This window comes from Ascaphus truei, unplaced genomic scaffold (genome assembly GCF_040206685.1).
Source record: "Ascaphus truei isolate aAscTru1 unplaced genomic scaffold, aAscTru1.hap1 HAP1_SCAFFOLD_240, whole genome shotgun sequence".
NCBI classification, from domain to species: domain Eukaryota; kingdom Metazoa; phylum Chordata; class Amphibia; order Anura; family Ascaphidae; genus Ascaphus; species Ascaphus truei.
In genome coordinates, this window is record NW_027455323.1 from 32,146 (window position 1) to 59,341 (window position 27,196).

The 27,196-nt window shown below is 41.2% G+C and overlaps 56 non-coding genes across 56 annotated transcripts; all 56 read left to right on the plus strand.

Annotated features, from left to right (window-relative positions):
* Positions 1 to 631: 631 nt before the first annotated feature.
* Positions 632 to 750, plus strand: LOC142478500 (5S ribosomal RNA). The gene has a single exon (XR_012793234.1). It is a non-coding gene; the product is annotated as a 5S ribosomal RNA (ribosomal RNA).
* A 286-nt stretch (positions 751 to 1,036) lies between these two features.
* On the plus strand, positions 1,037 to 1,155 carry LOC142479302 (5S ribosomal RNA). The gene has a single exon (XR_012793999.1). It is a non-coding gene; the product is annotated as a 5S ribosomal RNA (ribosomal RNA).
* A 286-nt stretch (positions 1,156 to 1,441) lies between these two features.
* LOC142479668 (5S ribosomal RNA) lies at positions 1,442 to 1,560 on the plus strand. Its single transcript, XR_012794352.1, has one exon. It is a non-coding gene; the product is annotated as a 5S ribosomal RNA (ribosomal RNA).
* A 286-nt stretch (positions 1,561 to 1,846) lies between these two features.
* On the plus strand, positions 1,847 to 1,965 carry LOC142479532 (5S ribosomal RNA). The gene has a single exon (XR_012794220.1). It is a non-coding gene; the product is annotated as a 5S ribosomal RNA (ribosomal RNA).
* Positions 1,966 to 2,641: 676 nt separating this feature from the next.
* LOC142478501 (5S ribosomal RNA) lies at positions 2,642 to 2,760 on the plus strand. Its single transcript, XR_012793235.1, has one exon. It is a non-coding gene; the product is annotated as a 5S ribosomal RNA (ribosomal RNA).
* A 286-nt stretch (positions 2,761 to 3,046) lies between these two features.
* LOC142478502 (5S ribosomal RNA) lies at positions 3,047 to 3,165 on the plus strand. The gene has a single exon (XR_012793236.1). It is a non-coding gene; the product is annotated as a 5S ribosomal RNA (ribosomal RNA).
* A 286-nt stretch (positions 3,166 to 3,451) lies between these two features.
* On the plus strand, positions 3,452 to 3,570 carry LOC142479313 (5S ribosomal RNA). The gene has a single exon (XR_012794010.1). It is a non-coding gene; the product is annotated as a 5S ribosomal RNA (ribosomal RNA).
* Positions 3,571 to 3,856: 286 nt separating this feature from the next.
* On the plus strand, positions 3,857 to 3,975 carry LOC142479669 (5S ribosomal RNA). The gene has a single exon (XR_012794353.1). It is a non-coding gene; the product is annotated as a 5S ribosomal RNA (ribosomal RNA).
* Positions 3,976 to 4,261: 286 nt separating this feature from the next.
* Positions 4,262 to 4,380, plus strand: LOC142479533 (5S ribosomal RNA). The gene has a single exon (XR_012794221.1). It is a non-coding gene; the product is annotated as a 5S ribosomal RNA (ribosomal RNA).
* A 676-nt stretch (positions 4,381 to 5,056) lies between these two features.
* Positions 5,057 to 5,175, plus strand: LOC142478503 (5S ribosomal RNA). Its single transcript, XR_012793237.1, has one exon. It is a non-coding gene; the product is annotated as a 5S ribosomal RNA (ribosomal RNA).
* Positions 5,176 to 5,461: 286 nt separating this feature from the next.
* Positions 5,462 to 5,580, plus strand: LOC142478504 (5S ribosomal RNA). The gene has a single exon (XR_012793238.1). It is a non-coding gene; the product is annotated as a 5S ribosomal RNA (ribosomal RNA).
* A 286-nt stretch (positions 5,581 to 5,866) lies between these two features.
* LOC142478505 (5S ribosomal RNA) lies at positions 5,867 to 5,985 on the plus strand. The gene has a single exon (XR_012793239.1). It is a non-coding gene; the product is annotated as a 5S ribosomal RNA (ribosomal RNA).
* A 286-nt stretch (positions 5,986 to 6,271) lies between these two features.
* On the plus strand, positions 6,272 to 6,390 carry LOC142479670 (5S ribosomal RNA). Its single transcript, XR_012794354.1, has one exon. It is a non-coding gene; the product is annotated as a 5S ribosomal RNA (ribosomal RNA).
* A 286-nt stretch (positions 6,391 to 6,676) lies between these two features.
* LOC142479534 (5S ribosomal RNA) lies at positions 6,677 to 6,795 on the plus strand. The gene has a single exon (XR_012794222.1). It is a non-coding gene; the product is annotated as a 5S ribosomal RNA (ribosomal RNA).
* A 676-nt stretch (positions 6,796 to 7,471) lies between these two features.
* On the plus strand, positions 7,472 to 7,590 carry LOC142478506 (5S ribosomal RNA). Its single transcript, XR_012793240.1, has one exon. It is a non-coding gene; the product is annotated as a 5S ribosomal RNA (ribosomal RNA).
* A 286-nt stretch (positions 7,591 to 7,876) lies between these two features.
* LOC142479671 (5S ribosomal RNA) lies at positions 7,877 to 7,995 on the plus strand. Its single transcript, XR_012794355.1, has one exon. It is a non-coding gene; the product is annotated as a 5S ribosomal RNA (ribosomal RNA).
* A 286-nt stretch (positions 7,996 to 8,281) lies between these two features.
* LOC142479536 (5S ribosomal RNA) lies at positions 8,282 to 8,400 on the plus strand. Its single transcript, XR_012794224.1, has one exon. It is a non-coding gene; the product is annotated as a 5S ribosomal RNA (ribosomal RNA).
* A 286-nt stretch (positions 8,401 to 8,686) lies between these two features.
* On the plus strand, positions 8,687 to 8,805 carry LOC142479326 (5S ribosomal RNA). The gene has a single exon (XR_012794022.1). It is a non-coding gene; the product is annotated as a 5S ribosomal RNA (ribosomal RNA).
* A 286-nt stretch (positions 8,806 to 9,091) lies between these two features.
* Positions 9,092 to 9,210, plus strand: LOC142479673 (5S ribosomal RNA). Its single transcript, XR_012794356.1, has one exon. It is a non-coding gene; the product is annotated as a 5S ribosomal RNA (ribosomal RNA).
* Positions 9,211 to 9,496: 286 nt separating this feature from the next.
* LOC142479537 (5S ribosomal RNA) lies at positions 9,497 to 9,615 on the plus strand. Its single transcript, XR_012794225.1, has one exon. It is a non-coding gene; the product is annotated as a 5S ribosomal RNA (ribosomal RNA).
* A 676-nt stretch (positions 9,616 to 10,291) lies between these two features.
* LOC142478507 (5S ribosomal RNA) lies at positions 10,292 to 10,410 on the plus strand. The gene has a single exon (XR_012793241.1). It is a non-coding gene; the product is annotated as a 5S ribosomal RNA (ribosomal RNA).
* Positions 10,411 to 10,696: 286 nt separating this feature from the next.
* On the plus strand, positions 10,697 to 10,815 carry LOC142478509 (5S ribosomal RNA). Its single transcript, XR_012793243.1, has one exon. It is a non-coding gene; the product is annotated as a 5S ribosomal RNA (ribosomal RNA).
* A 286-nt stretch (positions 10,816 to 11,101) lies between these two features.
* LOC142479338 (5S ribosomal RNA) lies at positions 11,102 to 11,220 on the plus strand. Its single transcript, XR_012794033.1, has one exon. It is a non-coding gene; the product is annotated as a 5S ribosomal RNA (ribosomal RNA).
* Positions 11,221 to 11,506: 286 nt separating this feature from the next.
* On the plus strand, positions 11,507 to 11,625 carry LOC142478510 (5S ribosomal RNA). The gene has a single exon (XR_012793244.1). It is a non-coding gene; the product is annotated as a 5S ribosomal RNA (ribosomal RNA).
* Positions 11,626 to 11,911: 286 nt separating this feature from the next.
* Positions 11,912 to 12,030, plus strand: LOC142478511 (5S ribosomal RNA). Its single transcript, XR_012793245.1, has one exon. It is a non-coding gene; the product is annotated as a 5S ribosomal RNA (ribosomal RNA).
* Positions 12,031 to 12,316: 286 nt separating this feature from the next.
* On the plus strand, positions 12,317 to 12,435 carry LOC142479350 (5S ribosomal RNA). Its single transcript, XR_012794044.1, has one exon. It is a non-coding gene; the product is annotated as a 5S ribosomal RNA (ribosomal RNA).
* Positions 12,436 to 12,721: 286 nt separating this feature from the next.
* On the plus strand, positions 12,722 to 12,840 carry LOC142479675 (5S ribosomal RNA). Its single transcript, XR_012794358.1, has one exon. It is a non-coding gene; the product is annotated as a 5S ribosomal RNA (ribosomal RNA).
* Positions 12,841 to 13,126: 286 nt separating this feature from the next.
* LOC142479539 (5S ribosomal RNA) lies at positions 13,127 to 13,245 on the plus strand. Its single transcript, XR_012794226.1, has one exon. It is a non-coding gene; the product is annotated as a 5S ribosomal RNA (ribosomal RNA).
* A 676-nt stretch (positions 13,246 to 13,921) lies between these two features.
* On the plus strand, positions 13,922 to 14,040 carry LOC142478512 (5S ribosomal RNA). Its single transcript, XR_012793246.1, has one exon. It is a non-coding gene; the product is annotated as a 5S ribosomal RNA (ribosomal RNA).
* A 286-nt stretch (positions 14,041 to 14,326) lies between these two features.
* On the plus strand, positions 14,327 to 14,445 carry LOC142478513 (5S ribosomal RNA). The gene has a single exon (XR_012793247.1). It is a non-coding gene; the product is annotated as a 5S ribosomal RNA (ribosomal RNA).
* A 286-nt stretch (positions 14,446 to 14,731) lies between these two features.
* On the plus strand, positions 14,732 to 14,850 carry LOC142478514 (5S ribosomal RNA). The gene has a single exon (XR_012793248.1). It is a non-coding gene; the product is annotated as a 5S ribosomal RNA (ribosomal RNA).
* Positions 14,851 to 15,136: 286 nt separating this feature from the next.
* Positions 15,137 to 15,255, plus strand: LOC142479361 (5S ribosomal RNA). The gene has a single exon (XR_012794055.1). It is a non-coding gene; the product is annotated as a 5S ribosomal RNA (ribosomal RNA).
* Positions 15,256 to 15,541: 286 nt separating this feature from the next.
* Positions 15,542 to 15,660, plus strand: LOC142479676 (5S ribosomal RNA). The gene has a single exon (XR_012794359.1). It is a non-coding gene; the product is annotated as a 5S ribosomal RNA (ribosomal RNA).
* Positions 15,661 to 15,946: 286 nt separating this feature from the next.
* Positions 15,947 to 16,065, plus strand: LOC142479540 (5S ribosomal RNA). The gene has a single exon (XR_012794227.1). It is a non-coding gene; the product is annotated as a 5S ribosomal RNA (ribosomal RNA).
* Positions 16,066 to 16,741: 676 nt separating this feature from the next.
* LOC142478515 (5S ribosomal RNA) lies at positions 16,742 to 16,860 on the plus strand. The gene has a single exon (XR_012793249.1). It is a non-coding gene; the product is annotated as a 5S ribosomal RNA (ribosomal RNA).
* Positions 16,861 to 17,146: 286 nt separating this feature from the next.
* On the plus strand, positions 17,147 to 17,265 carry LOC142478516 (5S ribosomal RNA). Its single transcript, XR_012793250.1, has one exon. It is a non-coding gene; the product is annotated as a 5S ribosomal RNA (ribosomal RNA).
* Positions 17,266 to 17,551: 286 nt separating this feature from the next.
* On the plus strand, positions 17,552 to 17,670 carry LOC142479373 (5S ribosomal RNA). The gene has a single exon (XR_012794066.1). It is a non-coding gene; the product is annotated as a 5S ribosomal RNA (ribosomal RNA).
* A 286-nt stretch (positions 17,671 to 17,956) lies between these two features.
* LOC142479677 (5S ribosomal RNA) lies at positions 17,957 to 18,075 on the plus strand. Its single transcript, XR_012794360.1, has one exon. It is a non-coding gene; the product is annotated as a 5S ribosomal RNA (ribosomal RNA).
* Positions 18,076 to 18,361: 286 nt separating this feature from the next.
* Positions 18,362 to 18,480, plus strand: LOC142479541 (5S ribosomal RNA). Its single transcript, XR_012794228.1, has one exon. It is a non-coding gene; the product is annotated as a 5S ribosomal RNA (ribosomal RNA).
* A 676-nt stretch (positions 18,481 to 19,156) lies between these two features.
* Positions 19,157 to 19,275, plus strand: LOC142478517 (5S ribosomal RNA). Its single transcript, XR_012793251.1, has one exon. It is a non-coding gene; the product is annotated as a 5S ribosomal RNA (ribosomal RNA).
* A 286-nt stretch (positions 19,276 to 19,561) lies between these two features.
* On the plus strand, positions 19,562 to 19,680 carry LOC142478518 (5S ribosomal RNA). Its single transcript, XR_012793252.1, has one exon. It is a non-coding gene; the product is annotated as a 5S ribosomal RNA (ribosomal RNA).
* Positions 19,681 to 19,966: 286 nt separating this feature from the next.
* LOC142479384 (5S ribosomal RNA) lies at positions 19,967 to 20,085 on the plus strand. The gene has a single exon (XR_012794077.1). It is a non-coding gene; the product is annotated as a 5S ribosomal RNA (ribosomal RNA).
* Positions 20,086 to 20,371: 286 nt separating this feature from the next.
* On the plus strand, positions 20,372 to 20,490 carry LOC142479678 (5S ribosomal RNA). The gene has a single exon (XR_012794361.1). It is a non-coding gene; the product is annotated as a 5S ribosomal RNA (ribosomal RNA).
* Positions 20,491 to 20,776: 286 nt separating this feature from the next.
* Positions 20,777 to 20,895, plus strand: LOC142479542 (5S ribosomal RNA). Its single transcript, XR_012794229.1, has one exon. It is a non-coding gene; the product is annotated as a 5S ribosomal RNA (ribosomal RNA).
* A 676-nt stretch (positions 20,896 to 21,571) lies between these two features.
* On the plus strand, positions 21,572 to 21,690 carry LOC142478520 (5S ribosomal RNA). Its single transcript, XR_012793254.1, has one exon. It is a non-coding gene; the product is annotated as a 5S ribosomal RNA (ribosomal RNA).
* A 286-nt stretch (positions 21,691 to 21,976) lies between these two features.
* On the plus strand, positions 21,977 to 22,095 carry LOC142478521 (5S ribosomal RNA). Its single transcript, XR_012793255.1, has one exon. It is a non-coding gene; the product is annotated as a 5S ribosomal RNA (ribosomal RNA).
* Positions 22,096 to 22,381: 286 nt separating this feature from the next.
* LOC142479395 (5S ribosomal RNA) lies at positions 22,382 to 22,500 on the plus strand. Its single transcript, XR_012794088.1, has one exon. It is a non-coding gene; the product is annotated as a 5S ribosomal RNA (ribosomal RNA).
* A 286-nt stretch (positions 22,501 to 22,786) lies between these two features.
* Positions 22,787 to 22,905, plus strand: LOC142479679 (5S ribosomal RNA). The gene has a single exon (XR_012794362.1). It is a non-coding gene; the product is annotated as a 5S ribosomal RNA (ribosomal RNA).
* Positions 22,906 to 23,191: 286 nt separating this feature from the next.
* Positions 23,192 to 23,310, plus strand: LOC142479680 (5S ribosomal RNA). The gene has a single exon (XR_012794363.1). It is a non-coding gene; the product is annotated as a 5S ribosomal RNA (ribosomal RNA).
* Positions 23,311 to 23,596: 286 nt separating this feature from the next.
* On the plus strand, positions 23,597 to 23,715 carry LOC142479543 (5S ribosomal RNA). Its single transcript, XR_012794230.1, has one exon. It is a non-coding gene; the product is annotated as a 5S ribosomal RNA (ribosomal RNA).
* Positions 23,716 to 24,391: 676 nt separating this feature from the next.
* On the plus strand, positions 24,392 to 24,510 carry LOC142478522 (5S ribosomal RNA). Its single transcript, XR_012793256.1, has one exon. It is a non-coding gene; the product is annotated as a 5S ribosomal RNA (ribosomal RNA).
* A 286-nt stretch (positions 24,511 to 24,796) lies between these two features.
* On the plus strand, positions 24,797 to 24,915 carry LOC142478523 (5S ribosomal RNA). The gene has a single exon (XR_012793257.1). It is a non-coding gene; the product is annotated as a 5S ribosomal RNA (ribosomal RNA).
* Positions 24,916 to 25,201: 286 nt separating this feature from the next.
* On the plus strand, positions 25,202 to 25,320 carry LOC142479406 (5S ribosomal RNA). Its single transcript, XR_012794099.1, has one exon. It is a non-coding gene; the product is annotated as a 5S ribosomal RNA (ribosomal RNA).
* A 286-nt stretch (positions 25,321 to 25,606) lies between these two features.
* LOC142479681 (5S ribosomal RNA) lies at positions 25,607 to 25,725 on the plus strand. The gene has a single exon (XR_012794364.1). It is a non-coding gene; the product is annotated as a 5S ribosomal RNA (ribosomal RNA).
* Positions 25,726 to 26,011: 286 nt separating this feature from the next.
* Positions 26,012 to 26,130, plus strand: LOC142479544 (5S ribosomal RNA). The gene has a single exon (XR_012794231.1). It is a non-coding gene; the product is annotated as a 5S ribosomal RNA (ribosomal RNA).
* A 676-nt stretch (positions 26,131 to 26,806) lies between these two features.
* Positions 26,807 to 26,925, plus strand: LOC142478524 (5S ribosomal RNA). The gene has a single exon (XR_012793258.1). It is a non-coding gene; the product is annotated as a 5S ribosomal RNA (ribosomal RNA).
* Positions 26,926 to 27,196: the final 271 nt, after the last annotated feature.

Sequence of the window (27,196 nt, forward strand, 5' to 3'; positions counted from 1 at the left end):
GCAGCAAATGAAAATGTTTCATTTCTTGCTACTTTTTTCCCGGAGTGGCAAAGAAATATATTGTTTTTTCCTCTGAAAGTTCAACACAATGCAACCTTCCAAAATAGAATTCTGACATCAAGAATTCCGTCTATAGTATATTTGAGTGCACCTGTCATTTTCTCAGTCTCTGATTTAATTTCTCCATTTAAGGTAATTCTTCAAGAATGTATTTTTTTAACGGTCACAATAATACACTTATGCCTCCCATGTCATTTAGAAATATATCATACAGGCCTCAGAACACTCAGCATGTTATATGGTGAGCTTGTGGCTCACAGAGTTGGGGTGTGCAGTGTTCAAGCTGATACTTGGAAGAGATAGTGAGTTCAAATCCAAACAGGAGGAGGTTGAATATAGGCACCTCTGAAATTTTTTACTACTTTTTTCCCGCAGTGGCAAAGAAATCTATCGTTTTTTCCTCTGAAAGTTCAACACAATGCAACCTTCCAAAATAGAATTCTGACATCAAGAATTCCGTCTATAGTACATTTGAGTGCACCTGTCATTTTCTCAGTCTCTGTGTATGCATGGAGCAAGATATAGGCTCATGGATTTAAGAATGAGAGGATATCATGAGACAGCAATCTCCACCTACGGCCATACTACCTTGACAGCGCCCGATCCCGTCAGATCTCGGAAGCTAAGCAGGGTGAGGCTTGATTAGTACTGGGTTGGGAGACTGCCTGGGAATACCAGGTGCTGTAGGGGTTTTTATTTTTCGCTTCCCTAATGAAAATATACATGGCATTCCTTGCAGCAAATGAAAATGTTTCATTTTTTACTACTTTTTTCCCGCAGTGGCAAAGAAATCTATCGTTTTTTCCTCTGAAAGTTCAACACAATGCAACCTTCCAAAATAGAATTCTGACATCAAGAATTCCGTCTATAGTACATTTGAGTGCACCTGTCATTTTCTCAGTCTCTGTGTATGCATGGAGCAAGATATAGGCTCATGGATTTAAGAATGAGAGGATATCATGAGACAGCAATCTCCACCTACGGCCATACTACCTTGAAAGCGCCCGATCCCGTCAGATCTCGGAAGCTAAGCAGGGTGAGGCTTGATTAGTACTGGGTTGGGAGACTGCCTGGGAATACCAGGTGCTGTGGGTGTTTTTATTTTTTGCTTCCCTAATGAAAATATACATGGCATTCCTTGCAGCAAATGAAAATGTTTCATTTTTTACTACTTTTTTCCCGCAGTGGCAAAGAAATCTATCGTTTTTTCCTCTGAAAGTTCAACACAATGCAACCTTCCAAAATAGAATTCTGACATCAAGAATTCCGTCTATAGTACATTTGAGTGCACCTGTCATTTTCTCAGTCTCTGTGTATGCATGGAGCAAGATATAGGCTCATGGATTTAAGAATGAGAGGATATCATGAGACAGCAATCTCCACCTACGGCCATACTACCTTGACAGCGCCCGATCCCGTCAGATCTCGGAAGCTAAGCAGGGTGAGGCTTGATTAGTACTGGGTTGGGAGACTGCCTGGGAATACCAGGTGCTGTGGGTGTTTTTATTTTTTGCTTCCCTAATGAAAATATACATGGCATTCCTTGCAGCAAATTAAAATGTTTCATTTTTTACTACTTTTTTCCCGCAGTGGCAAAGAAATCTATCGTTTTTTCCTCTGAAAGTTCAACACAATGCAACCTTCCAAAATAGAATTCTGACATCAAGAATTCCGTCTATAGTACATTTGAGTGCACCTGTCATTTTCTCAGTCTCTGTGTATGCATGGAGCAAGATATAGGCTCATGGATTTAAGAATGAGAGGATATCATGAGACAGCAACCTCCACCTACGGCCATACTACCTTGAAAGCTCCCGATCCCGTCAGATCTCGGAAGCTAAGCAGGGTGAGGCTTGATTAGTACTGGGTTGGGAGACTGCCTGGGAATACCAGGTGCTGTAGGGGTTTTTATTTTTCGCTTCCCTAATGAAAATATACATGGCATTCCTCGCAGCAAATGAAAATGTTTCATTTCTTGCTACTTTTTTCCCGGAGTGGCAAAGAAATATATTGTTTTTTCCTCTGAAAGTTCAACACAATGCAACCTTCCAAAATAGAATTCTGACATCAAGAATTCCGTCTATAGTATATTTGAGTGCACCTGTCATTTTCTCAGTCTCTGATTTAATTTCTCCATTTAAGGTAATTCTTCAAGAATGTATTTTTTTAACGGTCACAATAATACACTTATGCCTCCCATGTCATTTAGAAATATATCATACAGGCCTCAGAACACTCAGCATGTTATATGGTGAGCTTGTGGCTCACAGAGTTGGGGTGTGCAGTGTTCAAGCTGATACTTGGAAGAGATAGTGAGTTCAAATCCAAACAGGAGGAGGTTGAATATAGGCACCTCTGAAATTTTTTACTACTTTTTTCCCGCAGTGGCAAAGAAATCTATCGTTTTTTCCTCTGAAAGTTCAACACAATGCAACCTTCCAAAATAGAATTCTGACATCAAGAATTCCGTCTATAGTACATTTGAGTGCACCTGTCATTTTCTCAGTCTCTGTGTATGCATGGAGCAAGATATAGGCTCATGGATTTAAGAATGAGAGGATATCATGAGACAGCAATCTCCACCTACGGCCATACTACCTTGACAGCGCCCGATCCCGTCAGATCTCGGAAGCTAAGCAGGGTGAGGCTTGATTAGTACTGGGTTGGGAGACTGCCTGGGAATACCAGGTGCTGTAGGGGTTTTTATTTTTCGCTTCCCTAATGAAAATATACATGGCATTCCTTGCAGCAAATGAAAATGTTTCATTTTTTACTACTTTTTTCCCGCAGTGGCAAAGAAATCTATCGTTTTTTCCTCTGAAAGTTCAACACAATGCAACCTTCCAAAATAGAATTCTGACATCAAGAATTCCGTCTATAGTACATTTGAGTGCACCTGTCATTTTCTCAGTCTCTGTGTATGCATGGAGCAAGATATAGGCTCATGGATTTAAGAATGAGAGGATATCATGAGACAGCAATCTCCACCTACGGCCATACTACCTTGACAGCGCCCGATCCCGTCAGATCTCGGAAGCTAAGCAGGGTGAGGCTTGATTAGTACTGGGTTGGGAGACTGCCTGGGAATACCAGGTGCTGTAGGGGTTTTTATTTTTCGCTTCCCTAATGAAAATATACATGGCATTCCTTGCAGCAAATGAAAATGTTTCATTTTTTACTACTTTTTTCCCGCAGTGGCAAAGAAATCTATCGTTTTTTCCTCTGAAAGTTCAACACAATGCAACCTTCCAAAATAGAATTCTGACATCAAGAATTCCGTCTATAGTACATTTGAGTGCACCTGTCATTTTCTCAGTCTCTGTGTATGCATGGAGCAAGATATAGGCTCATGGATTTAAGAATGAGAGGATATCATGAGACAGCAATCTCCACCTACGGCCATACTACCTTGAAAGCGCCCGATCCCGTCAGATCTCGGAAGCTAAGCAGGGTGAGGCTTGATTAGTACTGGGTTGGGAGACTGCCTGGGAATACCAGGTGCTGTGGGTGTTTTTATTTTTTGCTTCCCTAATGAAAATATACATGGCATTCCTTGCAGCAAATGAAAATGTTTCATTTTTTACTACTTTTTTCCCGCAGTGGCAAAGAAATCTATCGTTTTTTCCTCTGAAAGTTCAACACAATGCAACCTTCCAAAATAGAATTCTGACATCAAGAATTCCGTCTATAGTACATTTGAGTGCACCTGTCATTTTCTCAGTCTCTGTGTATGCATGGAGCAAGATATAGGCTCATGGATTTAAGAATGAGAGGATATCATGAGACAGCAATCTCCACCTACGGCCATACTACCTTGACAGCGCCCGATCCCGTCAGATCTCGGAAGCTAAGCAGGGTGAGGCTTGATTAGTACTGGGTTGGGAGACTGCCTGGGAATACCAGGTGCTGTGGGTGTTTTTATTTTTTGCTTCCCTAATGAAAATATACATGGCATTCCTTGCAGCAAATTAAAATGTTTCATTTTTTACTACTTTTTTCCCGCAGTGGCAAAGAAATCTATCGTTTTTTCCTCTGAAAGTTCAACACAATGCAACCTTCCAAAATAGAATTCTGACATCAAGAATTCCGTCTATAGTACATTTGAGTGCACCTGTCATTTTCTCAGTCTCTGTGTATGCATGGAGCAAGATATAGGCTCATGGATTTAAGAATGAGAGGATATCATGAGACAGCAACCTCCACCTACGGCCATACTACCTTGAAAGCTCCCGATCCCGTCAGATCTCGGAAGCTAAGCAGGGTGAGGCTTGATTAGTACTGGGTTGGGAGACTGCCTGGGAATACCAGGTGCTGTAGGGGTTTTTATTTTTCGCTTCCCTAATGAAAATATACATGGCATTCCTCGCAGCAAATGAAAATGTTTCATTTCTTGCTACTTTTTTCCCGGAGTGGCAAAGAAATATATTGTTTTTTCCTCTGAAAGTTCAACACAATGCAACCTTCCAAAATAGAATTCTGACATCAAGAATTCCGTCTATAGTATATTTGAGTGCACCTGTCATTTTCTCAGTCTCTGATTTAATTTCTCCATTTAAGGTAATTCTTCAAGAATGTATTTTTTTAACGGTCACAATAATACACTTATGCCTCCCATGTCATTTAGAAATATATCATACAGGCCTCAGAACACTCAGCATGTTATATGGTGAGCTTGTGGCTCACAGAGTTGGGGTGTGCAGTGTTCAAGCTGATACTTGGAAGAGATAGTGAGTTCAAATCCAAACAGGAGGAGGTTGAATATAGGCACCTCTGAAATTTTTTACTACTTTTTTCCCGCAGTGGCAAAGAAATCTATCGTTTTTTCCTCTGAAAGTTCAACACAATGCAACCTTCCAAAATAGAATTCTGACATCAAGAATTCCGTCTATAGTACATTTGAGTGCACCTGTCATTTTCTCAGTCTCTGTGTATGCATGGAGCAAGATATAGGCTCATGGATTTAAGAATGAGAGGATATCATGAGACAGCAATCTCCACCTACGGCCATACTACCTTGACAGCGCCCGATCCCGTCAGATCTCGGAAGCTAAGCAGGGTGAGGCTTGATTAGTACTGGGTTGGGAGACTGCCTGGGAATACCAGGTGCTGTAGGGGTTTTTATTTTTCGCTTCCCTAATGAAAATATACATGGCATTCCTTGCAGCAAATGAAAATGTTTCATTTTTTACTACTTTTTTCCCGCAGTGGCAAAGAAATCTATCGTTTTTTCCTCTGAAAGTTCAACACAATGCAACCTTCCAAAATAGAATTCTGACATCAAGAATTCCGTCTATAGTACATTTGAGTGCACCTGTCATTTTCTCAGTCTCTGTGTATGCATGGAGCAAGATATAGGCTCATGGATTTAAGAATGAGAGGATATCATGAGACAGCAATCTCCACCTACGGCCATACTACCTTGACAGCGCCCGATCCCGTCAGATCTCGGAAGCTAAGCAGGGTGAGGCTTGATTAGTACTGGGTTGGGAGACTGCCTGGGAATACCAGGTGCTGTAGGGGTTTTTATTTTTCGCTTCCCTAATGAAAATATACATGGCATTCCTTGCAGCAAATGAAAATGTTTCATTTTTTACTACTTTTTTCCCGCAGTGGCAAAGAAATCTATCGTTTTTTCCTCTGAAAGTTCAACACAATGCAACCTTCCAAAATAGAATTCTGACATCAAGAATTCCGTCTATAGTACATTTGAGTGCACCTGTCATTTTCTCAGTCTCTGTGTATGCATGGAGCAAGATATAGGCTCATGGATTTAAGAATGAGAGGATATCATGAGACAGCAATCTCCACCTACGGCCATACTACCTTGACAGCGCCCGATCCCGTCAGATCTCGGAAGCTAAGCAGGGTGAGGCTTGATTAGTACTGGGTTGGGAGACTGCCTGGGAATACCAGGTGCTGTAGGGGTTTTTATTTTTCGCTTCCCTAATGAAAATATACATGGCATTCCTTGCAGCAAATGAAAATGTTTCATTTTTTACTACTTTTTTCCCGCAGTGGCAAAGAAATCTATCGTTTTTTCCTCTGAAAGTTCAACACAATGCAACCTTCCAAAATAGAATTCTGACATCAAGAATTCCGTCTATAGTACATTTGAGTGCACCTGTCATTTTCTCAGTCTCTGTGTATGCATGGAGCAAGATATAGGCTCATGGATTTAAGAATGAGAGGATATCATGAGACAGCAATCTCCACCTACGGCCATACTACCTTGACAGCGCCCGATCCCGTCAGATCTCGGAAGCTAAGCAGGGTGAGGCTTGATTAGTACTGGGTTGGGAGACTGCCTGGGAATACCAGGTGCTGTGGGTGTTTTTATTTTTTGCTTCCCTAATGAAAATATACATGGCATTCCTTGCAGCAAATTAAAATGTTTCATTTTTTACTACTTTTTTCCCGCAGTGGCAAAGAAATCTATCGTTTTTTCCTCTGAAAGTTCAACACAATGCAACCTTCCAAAATAGAATTCTGACATCAAGAATTCCGTCTATAGTACATTTGAGTGCACCTGTCATTTTCTCAGTCTCTGTGTATGCATGGAGCAAGATATAGGCTCATGGATTTAAGAATGAGAGGATATCATGAGACAGCAACCTCCACCTACGGCCATACTACCTTGAAAGCTCCCGATCCCGTCAGATCTCGGAAGCTAAGCAGGGTGAGGCTTGATTAGTACTGGGTTGGGAGACTGCCTGGGAATACCAGGTGCTGTAGGGGTTTTTATTTTTCGCTTCCCTAATGAAAATATACATGGCATTCCTCGCAGCAAATGAAAATGTTTCATTTCTTGCTACTTTTTTCCCGGAGTGGCAAAGAAATATATTGTTTTTTCCTCTGAAAGTTCAACACAATGCAACCTTCCAAAATAGAATTCTGACATCAAGAATTCCGTCTATAGTATATTTGAGTGCACCTGTCATTTTCTCAGTCTCTGATTTAATTTCTCCATTTAAGGTAATTCTTCAAGAATGTATTTTTTTAACGGTCACAATAATACACTTATGCCTCCCATGTCATTTAGAAATATATCATACAGGCCTCAGAACACTCAGCATGTTATATGGTGAGCTTGTGGCTCACAGAGTTGGGGTGTTCAGTGTTCAAGCTGATACTTGGAAGAGATAGTGAGTTCAAATCCAAACAGGAGGAGGTTGAATATAGGCACCTCTGAAATTTTTTACTACTTTTTTCCCGCAGTGGCAAAGAAATCTATCGTTTTTTCCTCTGAAAGTTCAACACAATGCAACCTTCCAAAATAGAATTCTGACATCAAGAATTCCGTCTATAGTACATTTGAGTGCACCTGTCATTTTCTCAGTCTCTGTGTATGCATGGAGCAAGATATAGGCTCATGGATTTAAGAATGAGAGGATATCATGAGACAGCAATCTCCACCTACGGCCATACTACCTTGACAGCGCCCGATCCCGTCAGATCTCGGAAGCTAAGCAGGGTGAGGCTTGATTAGTACTGGGTTGGGAGACTGCCTGGGAATACCAGGTGCTGTAGGGGTTTTTATTTTTCGCTTCCCTAATGAAAATATACATGGCATTCCTTGCAGCAAATGAAAATGTTTCATTTTTTACTACTTTTTTCCCGCAGTGGCAAAGAAATCTATCGTTTTTTCCTCTGAAAGTTCAACACAATGCAACCTTCCAAAATAGAATTCTGACATCAAGAATTCCGTCTATAGTACATTTGAGTGCACCTGTCATTTTCTCAGTCTCTGTGTATGCATGGAGCAAGATATAGGCTCATGGATTTAAGAATGAGAGGATATCATGAGACAGCAATCTCCACCTACGGCCATACTACCTTGACAGCGCCCGATCCCGTCAGATCTCGGAAGCTAAGCAGGGTGAGGCTTGATTAGTACTGGGTTGGGAGACTGCCTGGGAATACCAGGTGCTGTGGGTGTTTTTATTTTTTGCTTCCCTAATGAAAATATACATGGCATTCCTTGCAGCAAATTAAAATGTTTCATTTTTTACTACTTTTTTCCCGCAGTGGCAAAGAAATCTATCGTTTTTTCCTCTGAAAGTTCAACACAATGCAACCTTCCAAAATAGAATTCTGACATCAAGAATTCCGTCTATAGTACATTTGAGTGCACCTGTCATTTTCTCAGTCTCTGTGTATGCATGGAGCAAGATATAGGCTCATGGATTTAAGAATGAGAGGATATCATGAGACAGCAACCTCCACCTACGGCCATACTACCTTGAAAGCTCCCGATCCCGTCAGATCTCGGAAGCTAAGCAGGGTGAGGCTTGATTAGTACTGGGTTGGGAGACTGCCTGGGAATACCAGGTGCTGTAGGGGTTTTTATTTTTCGCTTCCCTAATGAAAATATACATGGCATTCCTTGCAGCAAATGAAAATGTTTCATTTTTTACTACTTTTTTCCCGCAGTGGCAAAGAAATCTATCGTTTTTTCCTCTGAAAGTTCAACACAATGCAACCTTCCAAAATAGAATTCTGACATCAAGAATTCCGTCTATAGTACATTTGAGTGCACCTGTCATTTTCTCAGTCTCTGTGTATGCATGGAGCAAGATATAGGCTCATGGATTTAAGAATGAGAGGATATCATGAGACAGCAATCTCCACCTACGGCCATACTACCTTGAAAGCGCCCGATCCCGTCAGATCTCGGAAGCTAAGCAGGGTGAGGCTTGATTAGTACTGGGTTGGGAGACTGCCTGGGAATACCAGGTGCTGTGGGTGTTTTTATTTTTTGCTTCCCTAATGAAAATATACATGGCATTCCTTGCAGCAAATGAAAATGTTTCATTTTTTACTACTTTTTTCCCGCAGTGGCAAAGAAATCTATCGTTTTTTCCTCTGAAAGTTCAACACAATGCAACCTTCCAAAATAGAATTCTGACATCAAGAATTCCGTCTATAGTACATTTGAGTGCACCTGTCATTTTCTCAGTCTCTGTGTATGCATGGAGCAAGATATAGGCTCATGGATTTAAGAATGAGAGGATATCATGAGACAGCAATCTCCACCTACGGCCATACTACCTTGACAGCGCCCGATCCCGTCAGATCTCGGAAGCTAAGCAGGGTGAGGCTTGATTAGTACTGGGTTGGGAGACTGCCTGGGAATACCAGGTGCTGTGGGTGTTTTTATTTTTTGCTTCCCTAATGAAAATATACATGGCATTCCTTGCAGCAAATTAAAATGTTTCATTTTTTACTACTTTTTTCCCGCAGTGGCAAAGAAATCTATCGTTTTTTCCTCTGAAAGTTCAACACAATGCAACCTTCCAAAATAGAATTCTGACATCAAGAATTCCGTCTATAGTACATTTGAGTGCACCTGTCATTTTCTCAGTCTCTGTGTATGCATGGAGCAAGATATAGGCTCATGGATTTAAGAATGAGAGGATATCATGAGACAGCAACCTCCACCTACGGCCATACTACCTTGAAAGCTCCCGATCCCGTCAGATCTCGGAAGCTAAGCAGGGTGAGGCTTGATTAGTACTGGGTTGGGAGACTGCCTGGGAATACCAGGTGCTGTAGGGGTTTTTATTTTTCGCTTCCCTAATGAAAATATACATGGCATTCCTCGCAGCAAATGAAAATGTTTCATTTCTTGCTACTTTTTTCCCGGAGTGGCAAAGAAATATATTGTTTTTTCCTCTGAAAGTTCAACACAATGCAACCTTCCAAAATAGAATTCTGACATCAAGAATTCCGTCTATAGTATATTTGAGTGCACCTGTCATTTTCTCAGTCTCTGATTTAATTTCTCCATTTAAGGTAATTCTTCAAGAATGTATTTTTTTAACGGTCACAATAATACACTTATGCCTCCCATGTCATTTAGAAATATATCATACAGGCCTCAGAACACTCAGCATGTTATATGGTGAGCTTGTGGCTCACAGAGTTGGGGTGTGCAGTGTTCAAGCTGATACTTGGAAGAGATAGTGAGTTCAAATCCAAACAGGAGGAGGTTGAATATAGGCACCTCTGAAATTTTTTACTACTTTTTTCCCGCAGTGGCAAAGAAATCTATCGTTTTTTCCTCTGAAAGTTCAACACAATGCAACCTTCCAAAATAGAATTCTGACATCAAGAATTCCGTCTATAGTACATTTGAGTGCACCTGTCATTTTCTCAGTCTCTGTGTATGCATGGAGCAAGATATAGGCTCATGGATTTAAGAATGAGAGGATATCATGAGACAGCAATCTCCACCTACGGCCATACTACCTTGACAGCGCCCGATCCCGTCAGATCTCGGAAGCTAAGCAGGGTGAGGCTTGATTAGTACTGGGTTGGGAGACTGCCTGGGAATACCAGGTGCTGTAGGGGTTTTTATTTTTCGCTTCCCTAATGAAAATATACATGGCATTCCTTGCAGCAAATGAAAATGTTTCATTTTTTACTACTTTTTTCCCGCAGTGGCAAAGAAATCTATCGTTTTTTCCTCTGAAAGTTCAACACAATGCAACCTTCCAAAATAGAATTCTGACATCAAGAATTCCGTCTATAGTACATTTGAGTGCACCTGTCATTTTCTCAGTCTCTGTGTATGCATGGAGCAAGATATAGGCTCATGGATTTAAGAATGAGAGGATATCATGAGACAGCAATCTCCACCTACGGCCATACTACCTTGACAGCGCCCGATCCCGTCAGATCTCGGAAGCTAAGCAGGGTGAGGCTTGATTAGTACTGGGTTGGGAGACTGCCTGGGAATACCAGGTGCTGTAGGGGTTTTTATTTTTCGCTTCCCTAATGAAAATATACATGGCATTCCTTGCAGCAAATGAAAATGTTTCATTTTTTACTACTTTTTTCCCGCAGTGGCAAAGAAATCTATCGTTTTTTCCTCTGAAAGTTCAACACAATGCAACCTTCCAAAATAGAATTCTGACATCAAGAATTCCGTCTATAGTACATTTGAGTGCACCTGTCATTTTCTCAGTCTCTGTGTATGCATGGAGCAAGATATAGGCTCATGGATTTAAGAATGAGAGGATATCATGAGACAGCAATCTCCACCTACGGCCATACTACCTTGAAAGCGCCCGATCCCGTCAGATCTCGGAAGCTAAGCAGGGTGAGGCTTGATTAGTACTGGGTTGGGAGACTGCCTGGGAATACCAGGTGCTGTGGGTGTTTTTATTTTTTGCTTCCCTAATGAAAATATACATGGCATTCCTTGCAGCAAATGAAAATGTTTCATTTTTTACTACTTTTTTCCCGCAGTGGCAAAGAAATCTATCGTTTTTTCCTCTGAAAGTTCAACACAATGCAACCTTCCAAAATAGAATTCTGACATCAAGAATTCCGTCTATAGTACATTTGAGTGCACCTGTCATTTTCTCAGTCTCTGTGTATGCATGGAGCAAGATATAGGCTCATGGATTTAAGAATGAGAGGATATCATGAGACAGCAATCTCCACCTACGGCCATACTACCTTGACAGCGCCCGATCCCGTCAGATCTCGGAAGCTAAGCAGGGTGAGGCTTGATTAGTACTGGGTTGGGAGACTGCCTGGGAATACCAGGTGCTGTAGGGGTTTTTATTTTTCGCTTCCCTAATGAAAATATACATGGCATTCCTTGCAGCAAATGAAAATGTTTCATTTTTTACTACTTTTTTCCCGCAGTGGCAAAGAAATCTATCGTTTTTTCCTCTGAAAGTTCAACACAATGCAACCTTCCAAAATAGAATTCTGACATCAAGAATTCCGTCTATAGTACATTTGAGTGCACCTGTCATTTTCTCAGTCTCTGTGTATGCATGGAGCAAGATATAGGCTCATGGATTTAAGAATGAGAGGATATCATGAGACAGCAATCTCCACCTACGGCCATACTACCTTGACAGCGCCCGATCCCGTCAGATCTCGGAAGCTAAGCAGGGTGAGGCTTGATTAGTACTGGGTTGGGAGACTGCCTGGGAATACCAGGTGCTGTAGGGGTTTTTATTTTTCGCTTCCCTAATGAAAATATACATGGCATTCCTTGCAGCAAATGAAAATGTTTCATTTTTTACTACTTTTTTCCCGCAGTGGCAAAGAAATCTATCGTTTTTTCCTCTGAAAGTTCAACACAATGCAACCTTCCAAAATAGAATTCTGACATCAAGAATTCCGTCTATAGTACATTTGAGTGCACCTGTCATTTTCTCAGTCTCTGTGTATGCATGGAGCAAGATATAGGCTCATGGATTTAAGAATGAGAGGATATCATGAGACAGCAATCTCCACCTACGGCCATACTACCTTGAAAGCGCCCGATCCCGTCAGATCTCGGAAGCTAAGCAGGGTGAGGCTTGATTAGTACTGGGTTGGGAGACTGCCTGGGAATACCAGGTGCTGTGGGTGTTTTTATTTTTTGCTTCCCTAATGAAAATATACATGGCATTCCTTGCAGCAAATGAAAATGTTTCATTTTTTACTACTTTTTTCCCGCAGTGGCAAAGAAATCTATCGTTTTTTCCTCTGAAAGTTCAACACAATGCAACCTTCCAAAATAGAATTCTGACATCAAGAATTCCGTCTATAGTACATTTGAGTGCACCTGTCATTTTCTCAGTCTCTGTGTATGCATGGAGCAAGATATAGGCTCATGGATTTAAGAATGAGAGGATATCATGAGACAGCAATCTCCACCTACGGCCATACTACCTTGACAGCGCCCGATCCCGTCAGATCTCGGAAGCTAAGCAGGGTGAGGCTTGATTAGTACTGGGTTGGGAGACTGCCTGGGAATACCAGGTGCTGTGGGTGTTTTTATTTTTTGCTTCCCTAATGAAAATATACATGGCATTCCTTGCAGCAAATTAAAATGTTTCATTTTTTACTACTTTTTTCCCGCAGTGGCAAAGAAATCTATCGTTTTTTCCTCTGAAAGTTCAACACAATGCAACCTTCCAAAATAGAATTCTGACATCAAGAATTCCGTCTATAGTACATTTGAGTGCACCTGTCATTTTCTCAGTCTCTGTGTATGCATGGAGCAAGATATAGGCTCATGGATTTAAGAATGAGAGGATATCATGAGACAGCAACCTCCACCTACGGCCATACTACCTTGAAAGCTCCCGATCCCGTCAGATCTCGGAAGCTAAGCAGGGTGAGGCTTGATTAGTACTGGGTTGGGAGACTGCCTGGGAATACCAGGTGCTGTAGGGGTTTTTATTTTTCGCTTCCCTAATGAAAATATACATGGCATTCCTCGCAGCAAATGAAAATGTTTCATTTCTTGCTACTTTTTTCCCGGAGTGGCAAAGAAATATATTGTTTTTTCCTCTGAAAGTTCAACACAATGCAACCTTCCAAAATAGAATTCTGACATCAAGAATTCCGTCTATAGTATATTTGAGTGCACCTGTCATTTTCTCAGTCTCTGATTTAATTTCTCCATTTAAGGTAATTCTTCAAGAATGTATTTTTTTAACGGTCACAATAATACACTTATGCCTCCCATGTCATTTAGAAATATATCATACAGGCCTCAGAACACTCAGCATGTTATATGGTGAGCTTGTGGCTCACAGAGTTGGGGTGTGCAGTGTTCAAGCTGATACTTGGAAGAGATAGTGAGTTCAAATCCAAACAGGAGGAGGTTGAATATAGGCACCTCTGAAATTTTTTACTACTTTTTTCCCGCAGTGGCAAAGAAATCTATCGTTTTTTCCTCTGAAAGTTCAACACAATGCAACCTTCCAAAATAGAATTCTGACATCAAGAATTCCGTCTATAGTACATTTGAGTGCACCTGTCATTTTCTCAGTCTCTGTGTATGCATGGAGCAAGATATAGGCTCATGGATTTAAGAATGAGAGGATATCATGAGACAGCAATCTCCACCTACGGCCATACTACCTTGACAGCGCCCGATCCCGTCAGATCTCGGAAGCTAAGCAGGGTGAGGCTTGATTAGTACTGGGTTGGGAGACTGCCTGGGAATACCAGGTGCTGTAGGGGTTTTTATTTTTCGCTTCCCTAATGAAAATATACATGGCATTCCTTGCAGCAAATGAAAATGTTTCATTTTTTACTACTTTTTTCCCGCAGTGGCAAAGAAATCTATCGTTTTTTCCTCTGAAAGTTCAACACAATGCAACCTTCCAAAATAGAATTCTGACATCAAGAATTCCGTCTATAGTACATTTGAGTGCACCTGTCATTTTCTCAGTCTCTGTGTATGCATGGAGCAAGATATAGGCTCATGGATTTAAGAATGAGAGGATATCATGAGACAGCAATCTCCACCTACGGCCATACTACCTTGACAGCGCCCGATCCCGTCAGATCTCGGAAGCTAAGCAGGGTGAGGCTTGATTAGTACTGGGTTGGGAGACTGCCTGGGAATACCAGGTGCTGTAGGGGTTTTTATTTTTCGCTTCCCTAATGAAAATATACATGGCATTCCTTGCAGCAAATGAAAATGTTTCATTTTTTACTACTTTTTTCCCGCAGTGGCAAAGAAATCTATCGTTTTTTCCTCTGAAAGTTCAACACAATGCAACCTTCCAAAATAGAATTCTGACATCAAGAATTCCGTCTATAGTACATTTGAGTGCACCTGTCATTTTCTCAGTCTCTGTGTATGCATGGAGCAAGATATAGGCTCATGGATTTAAGAATGAGAGGATATCATGAGACAGCAATCTCCACCTACGGCCATACTACCTTGACAGCGCCCGATCCCGTCAGATCTCGGAAGCTAAGCAGGGTGAGGCTTGATTAGTACTGGGTTGGGAGACTGCCTGGGAATACCAGGTGCTGTAGGGGTTTTTATTTTTCGCTTCCCTAATGAAAATATACATGGCATTCCTTGCAGCAAATGAAAATGTTTCATTTTTTACTACTTTTTTCCCGCAGTGGCAAAGAAATCTATCGTTTTTTCCTCTGAAAGTTCAACACAATGCAACCTTCCAAAATAGAATTCTGACATCAAGAATTCCGTCTATAGTACATTTGAGTGCACCTGTCATTTTCTCAGTCTCTGTGTATGCATGGAGCAAGATATAGGCTCATGGATTTAAGAATGAGAGGATATCATGAGACAGCAATCTCCACCTACGGCCATACTACCTTGAAAGCGCCCGATCCCGTCAGATCTCGGAAGCTAAGCAGGGTGAGGCTTGATTAGTACTGGGTTGGGAGACTGCCTGGGAATACCAGGTGCTGTGGGTGTTTTTATTTTTTGCTTCCCTAATGAAAATATACATGGCATTCCTTGCAGCAAATGAAAATGTTTCATTTTTTACTACTTTTTTCCCGCAGTGGCAAAGAAATCTATCGTTTTTTCCTCTGAAAGTTCAACACAATGCAACCTTCCAAAATAGAATTCTGACATCAAGAATTCCGTCTATAGTACATTTGAGTGCACCTGTCATTTTCTCAGTCTCTGTGTATGCATGGAGCAAGATATAGGCTCATGGATTTAAGAATGAGAGGATATCATGAGACAGCAATCTCCACCTACGGCCATACTACCTTGACAGCGCCCGATCCCGTCAGATCTCGGAAGCTAAGCAGGGTGAGGCTTGATTAGTACTGGGTTGGGAGACTGCCTGGGAATACCAGGTGCTGTGGGTGTTTTTATTTTTTGCTTCCCTAATGAAAATATACATGGCATTCCTTGCAGCAAATTAAAATGTTTCATTTTTTACTACTTTTTTCCCGCAGTGGCAAAGAAATCTATCGTTTTTTCCTCTGAAAGTTCAACACAATGCAACCTTCCAAAATAGAATTCTGACATCAAGAATTCCGTCTATAGTACATTTGAGTGCACCTGTCATTTTCTCAGTCTCTGTGTATGCATGGAGCAAGATATAGGCTCATGGATTTAAGAATGAGAGGATATCATGAGACAGCAACCTCCACCTACGGCCATACTACCTTGAAAGCTCCCGATCCCGTCAGATCTCGGAAGCTAAGCAGGGTGAGGCTTGATTAGTACTGGGTTGGGAGACTGCCTGGGAATACCAGGTGCTGTAGGGGTTTTTATTTTTCGCTTCCCTAATGAAAATATACATGGCATTCCTCGCAGCAAATGAAAATGTTTCATTTCTTGCTACTTTTTTCCCGGAGTGGCAAAGAAATATATTGTTTTTTCCTCTGAAAGTTCAACACAATGCAACCTTCCAAAATAGAATTCTGACATCAAGAATTCCGTCTATAGTATATTTGAGTGCACCTGTCATTTTCTCAGTCTCTGATTTAATTTCTCCATTTAAGGTAATTCTTCAAGAATGTATTTTTTTAACGGTCACAATAATACACTTATGCCTCCCATGTCATTTAGAAATATATCATACAGGCCTCAGAACACTCAGCATGTTATATGGTGAGCTTGTGGCTCACAGAGTTGGGGTGTGCAGTGTTCAAGCTGATACTTGGAAGAGATAGTGAGTTCAAATCCAAACAGGAGGAGGTTGAATATAGGCACCTCTGAAATTTTTTACTACTTTTTTCCCGCAGTGGCAAAGAAATCTATCGTTTTTTCCTCTGAAAGTTCAACACAATGCAACCTTCCAAAATAGAATTCTGACATCAAGAATTCCGTCTATAGTACATTTGAGTGCACCTGTCATTTTCTCAGTCTCTGTGTATGCATGGAGCAAGATATAGGCTCATGGATTTAAGAATGAGAGGATATCATGAGACAGCAATCTCCACCTACGGCCATACTACCTTGACAGCGCCCGATCCCGTCAGATCTCGGAAGCTAAGCAGGGTGAGGCTTGATTAGTACTGGGTTGGGAGACTGCCTGGGAATACCAGGTGCTGTAGGGGTTTTTATTTTTCGCTTCCCTAATGAAAATATACATGGCATTCCTTGCAGCAAATGAAAATGTTTCATTTTTTACTACTTTTTTCCCGCAGTGGCAAAGAAATCTATCGTTTTTTCCTCTGAAAGTTCAACACAATGCAACCTTCCAAAATAGAATTCTGACATCAAGAATTCCGTCTATAGTACATTTGAGTGCACCTGTCATTTTCTCAGTCTCTGTGTATGCATGGAGCAAGATATAGGCTCATGGATTTAAGAATGAGAGGATATCATGAGACAGCAATCTCCACCTACGGCCATACTACCTTGACAGCGCCCGATCCCGTCAGATCTCGGAAGCTAAGCAGGGTGAGGCTTGATTAGTACTGGGTTGGGAGACTGCCTGGGAATACCAGGTGCTGTAGGGGTTTTTATTTTTCGCTTCCCTAATGAAAATATACATGGCATTCCTTGCAGCAAATGAAAATGTTTCATTTTTTACTACTTTTTTCCCGCAGTGGCAAAGAAATCTATCGTTTTTTCCTCTGAAAGTTCAACACAATGCAACCTTCCAAAATAGAATTCTGACATCAAGAATTCCGTCTATAGTACATTTGAGTGCACCTGTCATTTTCTCAGTCTCTGTGTATGCATGGAGCAAGATATAGGCTCATGGATTTAAGAATGAGAGGATATCATGAGACAGCAATCTCCACCTACGGCCATACTACCTTGAAAGCGCCCGATCCCGTCAGATCTCGGAAGCTAAGCAGGGTGAGGCTTGATTAGTACTGGGTTGGGAGACTGCCTGGGAATACCAGGTGCTGTGGGTGTTTTTATTTTTTGCTTCCCTAATGAAAATATACATGGCATTCCTTGCAGCAAATGAAAATGTTTCATTTTTTACTACTTTTTTCCCGCAGTGGCAAAGAAATCTATCGTTTTTTCCTCTGAAAGTTCAACACAATGCAACCTTCCAAAATAGAATTCTGACATCAAGAATTCCGTCTATAGTACATTTGAGTGCACCTGTCATTTTCTCAGTCTCTGTGTATGCATGGAGCAAGATATAGGCTCATGGATTTAAGAATGAGAGGATATCATGAGACAGCAATCTCCACCTACGGCCATACTACCTTGACAGCGCCCGATCCCGTCAGATCTCGGAAGCTAAGCAGGGTGAGGCTTGATTAGTACTGGGTTGGGAGACTGCCTGGGAATACCAGGTGCTGTGGGTGTTTTTATTTTTTGCTTCCCTAATGAAAATATACATGGCATTCCTTGCAGCAAATTAAAATGTTTCATTTTTTACTACTTTTTTCCCGCAGTGGCAAAGAAATCTATCGTTTTTTCCTCTGAAAGTTCAACACAATGCAACCTTCCAAAATAGAATTCTGACATCAAGAATTCCGTCTATAGTACATTTGAGTGCACCTGTCATTTTCTCAGTCTCTGTGTATGCATGGAGCAAGATATAGGCTCATGGATTTAAGAATGAGAGGATATCATGAGACAGCAACCTCCACCTACGGCCATACTACCTTGAAAGCTCCCGATCCCGTCAGATCTCGGAAGCTAAGCAGGGTGAGGCTTGATTAGTACTGGGTTGGGAGACTGCCTGGGAATACCAGGTGCTGTAGGGGTTTTTATTTTTCGCTTCCCTAATGAAAATATACATGGCATTCCTCGCAGCAAATGAAAATGTTTCATTTCTTGCTACTTTTTTCCCGGAGTGGCAAAGAAATATATTGTTTTTTCCTCTGAAAGTTCAACACAATGCAACCTTCCAAAATAGAATTCTGACATCAAGAATTCCGTCTATAGTATATTTGAGTGCACCTGTCATTTTCTCAGTCTCTGATTTAATTTCTCCATTTAAGGTAATTCTTCAAGAATGTATTTTTTTAACGGTCACAATAATACACTTATGCCTCCCATGTCATTTAGAAATATATCATACAGGCCTCAGAACACTCAGCATGTTATATGGTGAGCTTGTGGCTCACAGAGTTGGGGTGTGCAGTGTTCAAGCTGATACTTGGAAGAGATAGTGAGTTCAAATCCAAACAGGAGGAGGTTGAATATAGGCACCTCTGAAATTTTTTACTACTTTTTTCCCGCAGTGGCAAAGAAATCTATCGTTTTTTCCTCTGAAAGTTCAACACAATGCAACCTTCCAAAATAGAATTCTGACATCAAGAATTCCGTCTATAGTACATTTGAGTGCACCTGTCATTTTCTCAGTCTCTGTGTATGCATGGAGCAAGATATAGGCTCATGGATTTAAGAATGAGAGGATATCATGAGACAGCAATCTCCACCTACGGCCATACTACCTTGACAGCGCCCGATCCCGTCAGATCTCGGAAGCTAAGCAGGGTGAGGCTTGATTAGTACTGGGTTGGGAGACTGCCTGGGAATACCAGGTGCTGTAGGGGTTTTTATTTTTCGCTTCCCTAATGAAAATATACATGGCATTCCTTGCAGCAAATGAAAATGTTTCATTTTTTACTACTTTTTTCCCGCAGTGGCAAAGAAATCTATCGTTTTTTCCTCTGAAAGTTCAACACAATGCAACCTTCCAAAATAGAATTCTGACATCAAGAATTCCGTCTATAGTACATTTGAGTGCACCTGTCATTTTCTCAGTCTCTGTGTATGCATGGAGCAAGATATAGGCTCATGGATTTAAGAATGAGAGGATATCATGAGACAGCAATCTCCACCTACGGCCATACTACCTTGACAGCGCCCGATCCCGTCAGATCTCGGAAGCTAAGCAGGGTGAGGCTTGATTAGTACTGGGTTGGGAGACTGCCTGGGAATACCAGGTGCTGTAGGGGTTTTTATTTTTCGCTTCCCTAATGAAAATATACATGGCATTCCTTGCAGCAAATGAAAATGTTTCATTTTTTACTACTTTTTTCCCGCAGTGGCAAAGAAATCTATCGTTTTTTCCTCTGAAAGTTCAACACAATGCAACCTTCCAAAATAGAATTCTGACATCAAGAATTCCGTCTATAGTACATTTGAGTGCACCTGTCATTTTCTCAGTCTCTGTGTATGCATGGAGCAAGATATAGGCTCATGGATTTAAGAATGAGAGGATATCATGAGACAGCAATCTCCACCTACGGCCATACTACCTTGAAAGCGCCCGATCCCGTCAGATCTCGGAAGCTAAGCAGGGTGAGGCTTGATTAGTACTGGGTTGGGAGACTGCCTGGGAATACCAGGTGCTGTGGGTGTTTTTATTTTTTGCTTCCCTAATGAAAATATACATGGCATTCCTTGCAGCAAATGAAAATGTTTCATTTTTTACTACTTTTTTCCCGCAGTGGCAAAGAAATCTATCGTTTTTTCCTCTGAAAGTTCAACACAATGCAACCTTCCAAAATAGAATTCTGACATCAAGAATTCCGTCTATAGTACATTTGAGTGCACCTGTCATTTTCTCAGTCTCTGTGTATGCATGGAGCAAGATATAGGCTCATGGATTTAAGAATGAGAGGATATCATGAGACAGCAATCTCCACCTACGGCCATACTACCTTGACAGCGCCCGATCCCGTCAGATCTCGGAAGCTAAGCAGGGTGAGGCTTGATTAGTACTGGGTTGGGAGACTGCCTGGGAATACCAGGTGCTGTGGGTGTTTTTATTTTTTGCTTCCCTAATGAAAATATACATGGCATTCCTTGCAGCAAATTAAAATGTTTCATTTTTTACTACTTTTTTCCCGCAGTGGCAAAGAAATCTATCGTTTTTTCCTCTGAAAGTTCAACACAATGCAACCTTCCAAAATAGAATTCTGACATCAAGAATTCCGTCTATAGTACATTTGAGTGCACCTGTCATTTTCTCAGTCTCTGTGTATGCATGGAGCAAGATATAGGCTCATGGATTTAAGAATGAGAGGATATCATGAGACAGCAACCTCCACCTACGGCCATACTACCTTGAAAGCTCCCGATCCCGTCAGATCTCGGAAGCTAAGCAGGGTGAGGCTTGATTAGTACTGGGTTGGGAGACTGCCTGGGAATACCAGGTGCTGTAGGGGTTTTTATTTTTCGCTTCCCTAATGAAAATATACATGGCATTCCTCGCAGCAAATGAAAATGTTTCATTTCTTGCTACTTTTTTCCCGGAGTGGCAAAGAAATATATTGTTTTTTCCTCTGAAAGTTCAACACAATGCAACCTTCCAAAATAGAATTCTGACATCAAGAATTCCGTCTATAGTATATTTGAGTGCACCTGTCATTTTCTCAGTCTCTGATTTAATTTCTCCATTTAAGGTAATTCTTCAAGAATGTATTTTTTTAACGGTCACAATAATACACTTATGCCTCCCATGTCATTTAGAAATATATCATACAGGCCTCAGAACACTCAGCATGTTATATGGTGAGCTTGTGGCTCACAGAGTTGGGGTGTGCAGTGTTCAAGCTGATACTTGGAAGAGATAGTGAGTTCAAATCCAAACAGGAGGAGGTTGAATATAGGCACCTCTGAAATTTTTTACTACTTTTTTCCCGCAGTGGCAAAGAAATCTATCGTTTTTTCCTCTGAAAGTTCAACACAATGCAACCTTCCAAAATAGAATTCTGACATCAAGAATTCCGTCTATAGTACATTTGAGTGCACCTGTCATTTTCTCAGTCTCTGTGTATGCATGGAGCAAGATATAGGCTCATGGATTTAAGAATGAGAGGATATCATGAGACAGCAATCTCCACCTACGGCCATACTACCTTGACAGCGCCCGATCCCGTCAGATCTCGGAAGCTAAGCAGGGTGAGGCTTGATTAGTACTGGGTTGGGAGACTGCCTGGGAATACCAGGTGCTGTAGGGGTTTTTATTTTTCGCTTCCCTAATGAAAATATACATGGCATTCCTTGCAGCAAATGAAAATGTTTCATTTTTTACTACTTTTTTCCCGCAGTGGCAAAGAAATCTATCGTTTTTTCCTCTGAAAGTTCAACACAATGCAACCTTCCAAAATAGAATTCTGACATCAAGAATTCCGTCTATAGTACATTTGAGTGCACCTGTCATTTTCTCAGTCTCTGTGTATGCATGGAGCAAGATATAGGCTCATGGATTTAAGAATGAGAGGATATCATGAGACAGCAATCTCCACCTACGGCCATACTACCTTGACAGCGCCCGATCCCGTCAGATCTCGGAAGCTAAGCAGGGTGAGGCTTGATTAGTACTGGGTTGGGAGACTGCCTGGGAATACCAGGTGCTGTAGGGGTTTTTATTTTTCGCTTCCCTAATGAAAATATACATGGCATTCCTTGCAGCAAATGAAAATGTTTCATTTTTTACTACTTTTTTCCCGCAGTGGCAAAGAAATCTATCGTTTTTTCCTCTGAAAGTTCAACACAATGCAACCTTCCAAAATAGAATTCTGACATCAAGAATTCCGTCTATAGTACATTTGAGTGCACCTGTCATTTTCTCAGTCTCTGTGTATGCATGGAGCAAGATATAGGCTCATGGATTTAAGAATGAGAGGATATCATGAGACAGCAATCTCCACCTACGGCCATACTACCTTGAAAGCGCCCGATCCCGTCAGATCTCGGAAGCTAAGCAGGGTGAGGCTTGATTAGTACTGGGTTGGGAGACTGCCTGGGAATACCAGGTGCTGTGGGTGTTTTTATTTTTTGCTTCCCTAATGAAAATATACATGGCATTCCTTGCAGCAAATGAAAATGTTTCATTTTTTACTACTTTTTTCCCGCAGTGGCAAAGAAATCTATCGTTTTTTCCTCTGAAAGTTCAACACAATGCAACCTTCCAAAATAGAATTCTGACATCAAGAATTCCGTCTATAGTACATTTGAGTGCACCTGTCATTTTCTCAGTCTCTGTGTATGCATGGAGCAAGATATAGGCTCATGGATTTAAGAATGAGAGGATATCATGAGACAGCAATCTCCACCTACGGCCATACTACCTTGACAGCGCCCGATCCCGTCAGATCTCGGAAGCTAAGCAGGGTGAGGCTTGATTAGTACTGGGTTGGGAGACTGCCTGGGAATACCAGGTGCTGTGGGTGTTTTTATTTTTTGCTTCCCTAATGAAAATATACATGGCATTCCTTGCAGCAAATGAAAATGTTTCATTTTTTACTACTTTTTTCCCGCAGTGGCAAAGAAATCTATCGTTTTTTCCTCTGAAAGTTCAACACAATGCAACCTTCCAAAATAGAATTCTGACATCAAGAATTCCGTCTATAGTACATTTGAGTGCACCTGTCATTTTCTCAGTCTCTGTGTATGCATGGAGCAAGATATAGGCTCATGGATTTAAGAATGAGAGGATATCATGAGACAGCAATCTCCACCTACGGCCATACTACCTTGACAGCGCCCGATCCCGTCAGATCTCGGAAGCTAAGCAGGGTGAGGCTTGATTAGTACTGGGTTGGGAGACTGCCTGGGAATACCAGGTGCTGTGGGTGTTTTTATTTTTTGCTTCCCTAATGAAAATATACATGGCATTCCTTGCAGCAAATTAAAATGTTTCATTTTTTACTACTTTTTTCCCGCAGTGGCAAAGAAATCTATCGTTTTTTCCTCTGAAAGTTCAACACAATGCAACCTTCCAAAATAGAATTCTGACATCAAGAATTCCGTCTATAGTACATTTGAGTGCACCTGTCATTTTCTCAGTCTCTGTGTATGCATGGAGCAAGATATAGGCTCATGGATTTAAGAATGAGAGGATATCATGAGACAGCAACCTCCACCTACGGCCATACTACCTTGAAAGCTCCCGATCCCGTCAGATCTCGGAAGCTAAGCAGGGTGAGGCTTGATTAGTACTGGGTTGGGAGACTGCCTGGGAATACCAGGTGCTGTAGGGGTTTTTATTTTTCGCTTCCCTAATGAAAATATACATGGCATTCCTCGCAGCAAATGAAAATGTTTCATTTCTTGCTACTTTTTTCCCGGAGTGGCAAAGAAATATATTGTTTTTTCCTCTGAAAGTTCAACACAATGCAACCTTCCAAAATAGAATTCTGACATCAAGAATTCCGTCTATAGTATATTTGAGTGCACCTGTCATTTTCTCAGTCTCTGATTTAATTTCTCCATTTAAGGTAATTCTTCAAGAATGTATTTTTTTAACGGTCACAATAATACACTTATGCCTCCCATGTCATTTAGAAATATATCATACAGGCCTCAGAACACTCAGCATGTTATATGGTGAGCTTGTGGCTCACAGAGTTGGGGTGTGCAGTGTTCAAGCTGATACTTGGAAGAGATAGTGAGTTCAAATCCAAACAGGAGGAGGTTGAATATAGGCACCTCTGAAATTTTTTACTACTTTTTTCCCGCAGTGGCAAAGAAATCTATCGTTTTTTCCTCTGAAAGTTCAACACAATGCAACCTTCCAAAATAGAATTCTGACATCAAGAATTCCGTCTATAGTACATTTGAGTGCACCTGTCATTTTCTCAGTCTCTGTGTATGCATGGAGCAAGATATAGGCTCATGGATTTAAGAATGAGAGGATATCATGAGACAGCAATCTCCACCTACGGCCATACTACCTTGACAGCGCCCGATCCCGTCAGATCTCGGAAGCTAAGCAGGGTGAGGCTTGATTAGTACTGGGTTGGGAGACTGCCTGGGAATACCAGGTGCTGTAGGGGTTTTTATTTTTCGCTTCCCTAATGAAAATATACATGGCATTCCTTGCAGCAAATGAAAATGTTTCATTTTTTACTACTTTTTTCCCGCAGTGGCAAAGAAATCTATCGTTTTTTCCTCTGAAAGTTCAACACAATGCAACCTTCCAAAATAGAATTCTGACATCAAGAATTCCGTCTATAGTACATTTGAGTGCACCTGTCATTTTCTCAGTCTCTGTGTATGCATGGAGCAAGATATAGGCTCATGGATTTAAGAATGAGAGGATATCATGAGACAGCAATCTCCACCTACGGCCATACTACCTTGACAGCGCCCGATCCCGTCAGATCTCGGAAGCTAAGCAGGGTGAGGCTTGATTAGTACTGGGTTGGGAGACTGCCTGGGAATACCAGGTGCTGTAGGGGTTTTTATTTTTCGCTTCCCTAATGAAAATATACATGGCATTCCTTGCAGCAAATGAAAATGTTTCATTTTTTACTACTTTTTTCCCGCAGTGGCAAAGAAATCTATCGTTTTTTCCTCAGAAAGTTCAACACAATGCAACCTTCCAAAATAGAATTCTGACATCAAGAATTCCGTCTATAGTACATTTGAGTGCACCTGTCATTTTCTCAGTCTCTGTGTATGCATGGAGCAAGATATAGGCTCATGGATTTAAGAATGAGAGGATATCATGAGACAGCAATCTCCACCTACGGCCATACTACCTTGAAAGCGCCCGATCCCGTCAGATCTCGGAAGCTAAGCAGGGTGAGGCTTGATTAGTACTGGGTTGGGAGACTGCCTGGGAATACCAGGTGCTGTGGGTGTTTTTATTTTTTGCTTCCCTAATGAAAATATACATGGCATTCCTTGCAGCAAATGAAAATGTTTCATTTTTTACTACTTTTTTCCCGCAGTGGCAAAGAAATCTATCGTTTTTTCCTCTGAAAGTTCAACACAATGCAACCTTCCAAAATAGAATTCTGACATCAAGAATTCCGTCTATAGTACATTTGAGTGCACCTGTCATTTTCTCAGTCTCTGTGTATGCATGGAGCAAGATATAGGCTCATGGATTTAAGAATGAGAGGATATCATGAGACAGCAATCTCCACCTACGGCCATACTACCTTGACAGCGCCCGATCCCGTCAGATCTCGGAAGCTAAGCAGGGTGAGGCTTGATTAGTACTGGGTTGGGAGACTGCCTGGGAATACCAGGTGCTGTGGGTGTTTTTATTTTTTGCTTCCCTAATGAAAATATACATGGCATTCCTTGCAGCAAATTAAAATGTTTCATTTTTTACTACTTTTTTCCCGCAGTGGCAAAGAAATCTATCGTTTTTTCCTCTGAAAGTTCAACACAATGCAACCTTCCAAAATAGAATTCTGACATCAAGAATTCCGTCTATAGTACATTTGAGTGCACCTGTCATTTTCTCAGTCTCTGTGTATGCATGGAGCAAGATATAGGCTCATGGATTTAAGAATGAGAGGATATCATGAGACAGCAACCTCCACCTACGGCCATACTACCTTGAAAGCTCCCGATCCCGTCAGATCTCGGAAGCTAAGCAGGGTGAGGCTTGATTAGTACTGGGTTGGGAGACTGCCTGGGAATACCAGGTGCTGTAGGGGTTTTTATTTTTCGCTTCCCTAATGAAAATATACATGGCATTCCTCGCAGCAAATGAAAATGTTTCATTTCTTGCTACTTTTTTCCCGGAGTGGCAAAGAAATATATTGTTTTTTCCTCTGAAAGTTCAACACAATGCAACCTTCCAAAATAGAATTCTGACATCAAGAATTCCGTCTATAGTATATTTGAGTGCACCTGTCATTTTCTCAGTCTCTGATTTAATTTCTCCATTTAAGGTAATTCTTCAAGAATGTATTTTTTTAACGGTCACAATAATACACTTATGCCTCCCATGTCATTTAGAAATATATCATACAGGCCTCAGAACACTCAGCATGTTATATGGTGAGCTTGTGGCTCACAGAGTTGGGGTGTGCAGTGTTCAAGCTGATACTTGGAAGAGATAGTGAGTTCAAATCCAAACAGGAGGAGGTTGAATATAGGCACCTCTGAAATTTTTTACTACTTTTTTCCCGCAGTGGCAAAGAAATCTATCGTTTTTTCCTCTGAAAGTTCAACACAATGCAACCTTCCAAAATAGAATTCTGACATCAAGAATTCCGTCTATAGTACATTTGAGTGCACCTGTCATTTTCTCAGTCTCTGTGTATGCATGGAGCAAGATATAGGCTCATGGATTTAAGAATGAGAGGATATCATGAGACAGCAATCTCCACCTACGGCCATACTACCTTGACAGCGCCCGATCCCGTCAGATCTCGGAAGCTAAGCAGGGTGAGGCTTGATTAGTACTGGGTTGGGAGACTGCCTGGGAATACCAGGTGCTGTAGGGGTTTTTATTTTTCGCTTCCCTAATGAAAATATACATGGCATTCCTTGCAGCAAATGAAAATGTTTCATTTTTTACTACTTTTTTCCCGCAGTGGCAAAGAAATCTATCGTTTTTTCCTCTGAAAGTTCAACACAATGCAACCTTCCAAAATAGAATTCTGACATCAAGAATTCCGTCTATAGTACATTTGAGTGCACCTGTCATTTTCTCAGTCTCTGTGTATGCATGGAGCAAGATATAGGCTCATGGATTTAAGAATGAGAGGATATCAT